This window comes from Bubalus bubalis, chromosome 3 (genome assembly GCF_019923935.1).
Source record: "Bubalus bubalis isolate 160015118507 breed Murrah chromosome 3, NDDB_SH_1, whole genome shotgun sequence".
In the NCBI taxonomy this organism is placed as follows: domain Eukaryota; kingdom Metazoa; phylum Chordata; class Mammalia; order Artiodactyla; family Bovidae; genus Bubalus; species Bubalus bubalis.
In genome coordinates, this window is record NC_059159.1 from 150391724 (window position 1) to 150398182 (window position 6459).

The 6459-nt window shown below is 45.5% G+C and overlaps 1 long non-coding RNA gene across 1 annotated transcript; it reads right to left on the reverse strand.

The window, feature by feature from the left end:
- Nucleotides 1-1126: 1126 nt before the first annotated feature.
- LOC123332435 lies at nt 1127-5969 on the reverse strand. Its single transcript, XR_006549226.2, has 3 exons — nt 5835-5969; nt 4828-4941; nt 1127-4533 (listed from the first exon to the last, which is right to left on the reverse strand). It is a non-coding gene; the product is annotated as an uncharacterized LOC123332435 (long non-coding RNA).
- Nucleotides 5970-6459: the final 490 nt, after the last annotated feature.

Genomic DNA, 6459 nt, shown 5'->3' on the forward strand with positions numbered 1-6459 from the left:
CGTCTAAAAGCAATCCCCCTCCTCCCTGCCAGGACTGCTCAATCCACAGTCTTCCCCAGGTCACAAATCGAAACTGCATGCTTCCAGTTCTCAGGTCAAAGATCTTCAACTTGTCCTTGACTCCTTTCCCACTACCCACATCCAATCCATGAGCAAATCTCATCAGATCTGCCTTCAAAACATAACCAGAGTGCCACCTCTCCTGGTGCTCTGCTTCTGTCTATGTCCCTGGCACAGTGCCCTCCCACCTGGACCACTGCATCACAGTTTAACTTGCTCCCTGCACCTGCTTGTGTCCTCCACACAGCAGCCAGCACCATCATAAAAGAATGCAAAAATGGAAGTCTGTTCTGAATGCACATCTTCTCATCTGACTCAGAGTGAATCCAGTACCTCCTGTGGCCTCTGAGGCCCTGCATGGCCTGGCCTCTACTGACCCTCTGCTTCCAGTCTTACCACACTCCCTCTCCTCCCTCTGTCTAAGCGTCTGGTGTCTGAGCCCTTTCTTGAGCATGCAGAATGCTCTGCTCAGGGATTTTGCACCTGCCATTCCCTCTGCCCCATGCTCTTTGCCCAGATTTCTACTGTCCATTTCCCTTGGCTCCTCCATGCCCCTTGCTCAGCAGGCCTTCCCTGGACACCCCACCTGAACTCACACCTCCTCCCCGCTGCAGCACATGCTGAATCCACTCTTTGATTCATGCTTCTCATCAGCACCTGTCACCACCTGTCTTACTAGATATTTGACCCATGGATCTTGTTCAATTTCTCTCTTTTCCACTACAGACTAAGCTCTGCCATGTCAGGGCTGTCCTTCTGTTGTGTTTCCTGTTGTATCCTGGTTGTTGTTCAGTCTCTCAGTCATGTCCAATTCTTTGTGACCCCATGGACTGCAGCACACCAGGCTCTCCTGTCTTCCACTGTCTCCCAGAGTTTTCTCAAATTCATGACCACTGAGTTGGTGATGCTCTCTAACCATCTCATCCTCTCTTTCCCCCTTCTCCTATTGCCTTCAATCTTTCCCAGCATCAAGGTCTTTTCCAACGAATCAGCTCTTTGCAGCAAGTAGCCAAAGTATTGGAGCTTCAGCTTCAACATCAGTCCTTCCAATGAATATTCAGGGTTGATTTCCTTTAGGATTGACTGGTACCTGGCACTAATTGGGTGTTTGTGAAGGCTGAGTGGTTAAGCAGGCTGTGCTGGTCTATATAGCCTGTGGAAAGAGTCACAGCCACTGAGAAGCTGCAGAAGCCTGTCCTGGTCTACACTAGTCTATACTGGACTTTACTAATCTGCATTGTCTCTATAATCTGCATGGGTCTATATTGGTCTTTACTGGTCTACAGTGGTCTATACTGGCCTGCACTCGCTATACAGGATTTTGAAAGTGAAAGTGTTAGTCACTCAGTCATGTCTGACCCTGTGACCCCATGGACTGTATCCCACCAGGCTCCTCTGTCCATGGAATTCTTCAGGCAAGAATAAAGTAAAAATGAAATATATTATTCCTGCCTTTGTGGCCTGGCAGATCACTTTGGGCCCGATTTCCTCTTGATGAAGTCATGTTGGACCAAAGCAGAGAGGCAGAGGGTCTCTGTGTTGGGTGGCAGATGAGGAAGCATGGGACTGCCTTCTCAAGAGCTGGGCCTTGGCAGGTGGTGCCTCACCTCTGAGGACACATTTTTTTTTTCTCTTTCTTTTTAAAATTATGAAAGTATAATAACACATTTACAGGAGACTTGGAAACACAGAACAAAGTTACATATAGCTCCACTATGTATTACAATTATTTTGTAAGTATATAAATTAAGATTTTTAGTTGGAGTTTCAATATCAAACCCTCAAAAATTAATATAATGAATATACACAGAAGTAGAAGGATATGGTAGAGCTGAAAAGCACCATGAACCAATTCAACATCATTAAGATTTATACAATTTTCACACAACAGCAGTATACAAATTCTATTCACAATCCCATAAACTAGGAAACACTAGAACATATCCAGGGGAAAAAAACAAGACACAAAAAATTCATGGTCTAAAGGTATTGAAATCATAGAGTCTGTTCCCTTATCACTGTGGAATTATGTTAGCCATCAATATCAAAAGGTATTAGAAAATAACTCACATATTTTCATGGGCCATGTGACGTTTACCGAGGACACACATTTTTGCCTGATTTATATTGTCAAACCTAGATGGCCTTTGAGCTGCAAAATTCTGATGACAAATGAAGGTTCTGTACAATAGTTGTACAGAGTGGCCTCTGTGGGCCACTCAGATGCCTTCCATCCTCTCTCAGCAAGATTGTGCTGCTGTCGTTCCTTGACCAGTCTTTTGGGCTTCGCTTTATCTTGTTGAAATGAGTAAAAAACTAGAAGATGAGCTTGCTCACAATCTTGAGATGTCACTTTCCATCTCATGTTGTAAACTTAGCGTGACACAGCACACTGTGGGGTGAGGACATGAGACCGCACTGCCATCTAATGTCCGTGGAGGGCACCGGTGGGACGTCTACTCAACTTACTAATACATCTGACCAAGGGGCCTCGTAAGTTTACTCCCAGAGATTTCTCAGGTGTACTCATGTGCATATAAACTGACATAAATAAAAATTCTTCAGGGACTTTCCTGGTGGTCCAGTGGCTAAAACTCTGCAGTCCCAATGCAGGGGGCCTGGGTTCAATCCCTGGTCAGGGAACTAGGTCTCACATGCCAAAAATGGGAGCTCGAAAGCTGCAGCTAAAAAAGATCCTGGGTGCCACAATGTGGATCAAGGATGTGACGTGCTGCAGCTGGGATCTGGTGGAGCCAAAAAAACAAATAAATATTCCTTTAAAAAGTTCTGCATGGAAACATGAAATGGGAATATTGGAAATAAACAAAATGTCCATTAATATGGGACTGGCTTAATAAATGATGATTCATCCATTAAATAATATGTTCTGTCTCTAGTAGCAAGATTAAGGAGGACTTTTTTCCCCTCATTATTGATAATATGGAGTTATTTCACCAAGGAGAGTGAAAATCGTGGTGGCTGGGGCAGAACAGCAGGTGCAGTACGTCACCCTTTGTACTTGCACAGAGTATCTCTAAAGGGATGCCTGGGGTGACTGGCCATGACAGTGACCTCAGTGAGGGGACCGGGAGGGAGGGAGACTTTTTATGGTATATTTAAGATAGGTCTCCTCATAGTCTTTTTGGCTGCCAAGACAAAGGACCTCAGGTTGGGTGGGTTAGACTGCAGACATTGCTTTCCCACGGTTCTGGAGGCTGAAGTCCTAGATTAAGGCGCAGCTTTGGCATTGGTGAGACGGCTGCTTTCATGCCGTGTCCTCACATGGCCTTTCCTCAGTGCAAACACATGGAGAGAGCCCTGGTGTCTGTTAGTCTTCGGCTAAGGACCAGTTCTGATCGAATTAGGGCCTCACCCTTATGACCTCATTTAACTCTAACCTGCTTTTAAAACCTTATCTCCTAATACAGTGACATTGGGAGTTAATGCTTCAAACTATGAATTTGAGGGGACAAAATTTAGTTCATAACTGTCTCAGGATTGGAGTATAATGAAAACTTTATAGGAAATCCTTCAGGACTCTGCTGCAAACCTGTCTCCTCTCTCTGACTTTCTCTGTATTGAAGTGGGTTATCTGTACAAGGAGATATATGTGTCACATGGAGCAGTTCACAGCATCTTTGCAAAAGGAACCTCCAGGCCACCCATACCAGACAAAGAATTAAAATTTGGTCATCCGCTGGGACACCCCTAGTCCCTTTTTCAGTTGTTAGTCCTTTCTGCAAATCAGCATTCTCCCACCTTCTAACAGTATTGATTGCTTTTGCCTGTCATGAGTCTGGTGTGTGCCTTTTGAGGGCCTCAAATCTGGCTTCAGTCAGATGCCCACTGGACTAAAGTAGAGTGACCAGCTGTCCCTGTTACCTGGGACTGAAGGGGTAACAGGGACCCAGGACTTTCAGTCTTAAAACTGGGACAGTCTTGCGCAAACAGGACCTGTTACTCACTGCAGACTTAAGCCACTTGATCGAGTGTTCAAGTGTGAAGAAACGAAATGCCTGAAGTTAGGGGTGAACTATCAGAAGTACATGGTGAGCAAGTGTGGTTTTCTGTGATGGACTTCTTGTTCCACCATCTATCTCAGCCTGCCGAGAATGTGTGGCTTTTCGGCTTTGATATTTGCCTGGTGTGGATTCAGGAATTTCTGGGAAAGGGTGTGTGTCAGTTAATGTGCGTGTCTTAGAGGCCGGACCTGACCTCCCTGCTGGTCTCTGAATTTGAACTTGGCCTGAGCCACAGGGAGCTTCTACCTCAGAGCCCAACAGCTCTGCCCCACCATGCCCAGCCCTCCCAGGGTATTCAAGGCTGGGATTTGAGAATTAGAACACCTCTCCTTGCCTCTGAAGTGTTCCATCCTGGGGAAAAAAGGTTTCTCCTGATGAGGTGTGCTGTGGGGCGTCAGACTCTCACTAGGAACATTACTGGACTGTTTTGTAGACACCTTTCTTCCTTCTTCTGAAAACAGGAAGCAAATTTAGAATCAGTCTAATCAAGGAGAAAAACAAGGCACATACTTAAACAGCCTAAGTCATGTAAAGTAGCTTCCAAAGGTGGAAGATTTGAAACAATATTTAAGAGAGATATCAAGTCACAGAAAGTGAAAACTGAAGCAAGAATTTTTTTTCCTAATGAAATCTGTCACAACTAAATTGTTCTTTGAGCTTTTTTGCTGTGTCATAAAGAAGTATTCCATGTGTTTTAAACTATATTCCGAGAGAGTGTTTGGAGAATGTTAAAATAACACATTACGCTGTGTGTGAATATTTGGGAAGATACACTGGGGTGTGAGTGCCTTCTGGAGATAACTCAGCCCTTGCTCAGAGATTCCAGCAAGTTGATAGTGAGGCTCTGGTTACTTAACACCTGCAGACGGGGAGAAAACATTGGTTTAAAAAATGGGCAACAATTTGAAATTCAAGATGGGTATTGGGGGCTGATGAAGGCACTGCTTTGCAATCATATTGCCTCTCCAAAGGTCCAGTCTACTACAGGAACAGGGCAATGACTCCTGATTTTCCTAGGAAATCCAAGGAGGCCAGGCTGATCCCAGAGGGAGGCAATGAGGTGTCCATTCAACTCAGCCCTGGGAAGGTGAGAAACTAAAGCTGGAAAAAAGAAATGTGCTGTTTCTGGAAAATTTCACCTAGCTACTGTTAAAAGGAAAACCTTAGGCCCAAAATGGAGTCATTTATGCTAGGCGATGCCGTCAAACCCGGGGCTTAATACCTAACCCAACTGCAATTACAGTCTCTCAGGAATGGAGTTTTCTGGTCAATAGCAATGAGGTAATCCATTACATGGACACTCTTCATGCCCCAAAGGAAGATGAGGTAATCTACAATATAGACACCTTCCAGAGCCCATAGGTAGGCTACCTAAGCCTGAAATCATCTTTTTGTTAAACTTCCTGGTTATGCCTTGAAAAATCTTTCCCTTTCTATAGCCCTTGGCTGCCTTATCCATGAATCGTTCAATAAAGCCAATTAGAGCTTTCCAATGTACTGAGATGGATTTTGTTTCTTTTAACTCCACACAGTTACGTGTGAATAGGGTGCATGGTTGTCTTCTCATTAGCCCCCCACACCTAACCTGGGGGTGGGAGAGTGAAGCCCCCTTCCCCTTCCTTCCCCTCCCTTGCCCTCCACTCCCTTCCCTACCCTTCCCTTCCCCTCCCTTCCCCTCCCTTCCCCTCCCTTCCCCTCCCTTCCTTCTCTCTCCCCAGCTCCTCCTCTCTCCTACCCCACTCCTTCACTTACTGTGTTAGTGCAAGTTGAGGCCAAAACCAAGAAGTCAGAGTTTGGAGTGGAGAAAGGTTTACTGCAAGGCCAAGCAGGGAGACGGGCGGCTCACGCCTCCTAAAACCCCTGAGTTCCCAGAAGTGTTTCAGCAAAACATTTTTAAAGGGCAGAAGAAGGAAGGGGGTGGCAGGGTATGTGATGAGCTCAGGCACGATTCTCTGATTGGCTGATGGTGAGGTGTCACAGGCGTTGATGTTATCAATCCTTAGTTGCCAGGAGGTCTGGTTGCTACTTGCTTATGATCATCAAGTGGTTAACATTTGGTGGGGGGTTTTCACACCTGTCAGTGTGTTTCAGATATTGTTATCTGGGTGCTTCAGAGAAGAGCTGAAGCAGAGGGAGGATACGGGGAAAGGGCCTGCCCTGGGGAGGCCCCATAGGGTCCCACTTGGTGACGACTGAACAACTATCGGGTGTTGGGCAAAAGATACACCAATGTGGTTAATTCTACGTGTCAGCTTTGTTGGGCTAACGAAGCTGACCCCAGTGTTTGTTAAAACCCCAGTCCACATATCACTGTGAAGGTATTTGGTAGATGAGATCAACATTTAAATCAGTAGGCTCTGAGCAAAGCAGATTACCT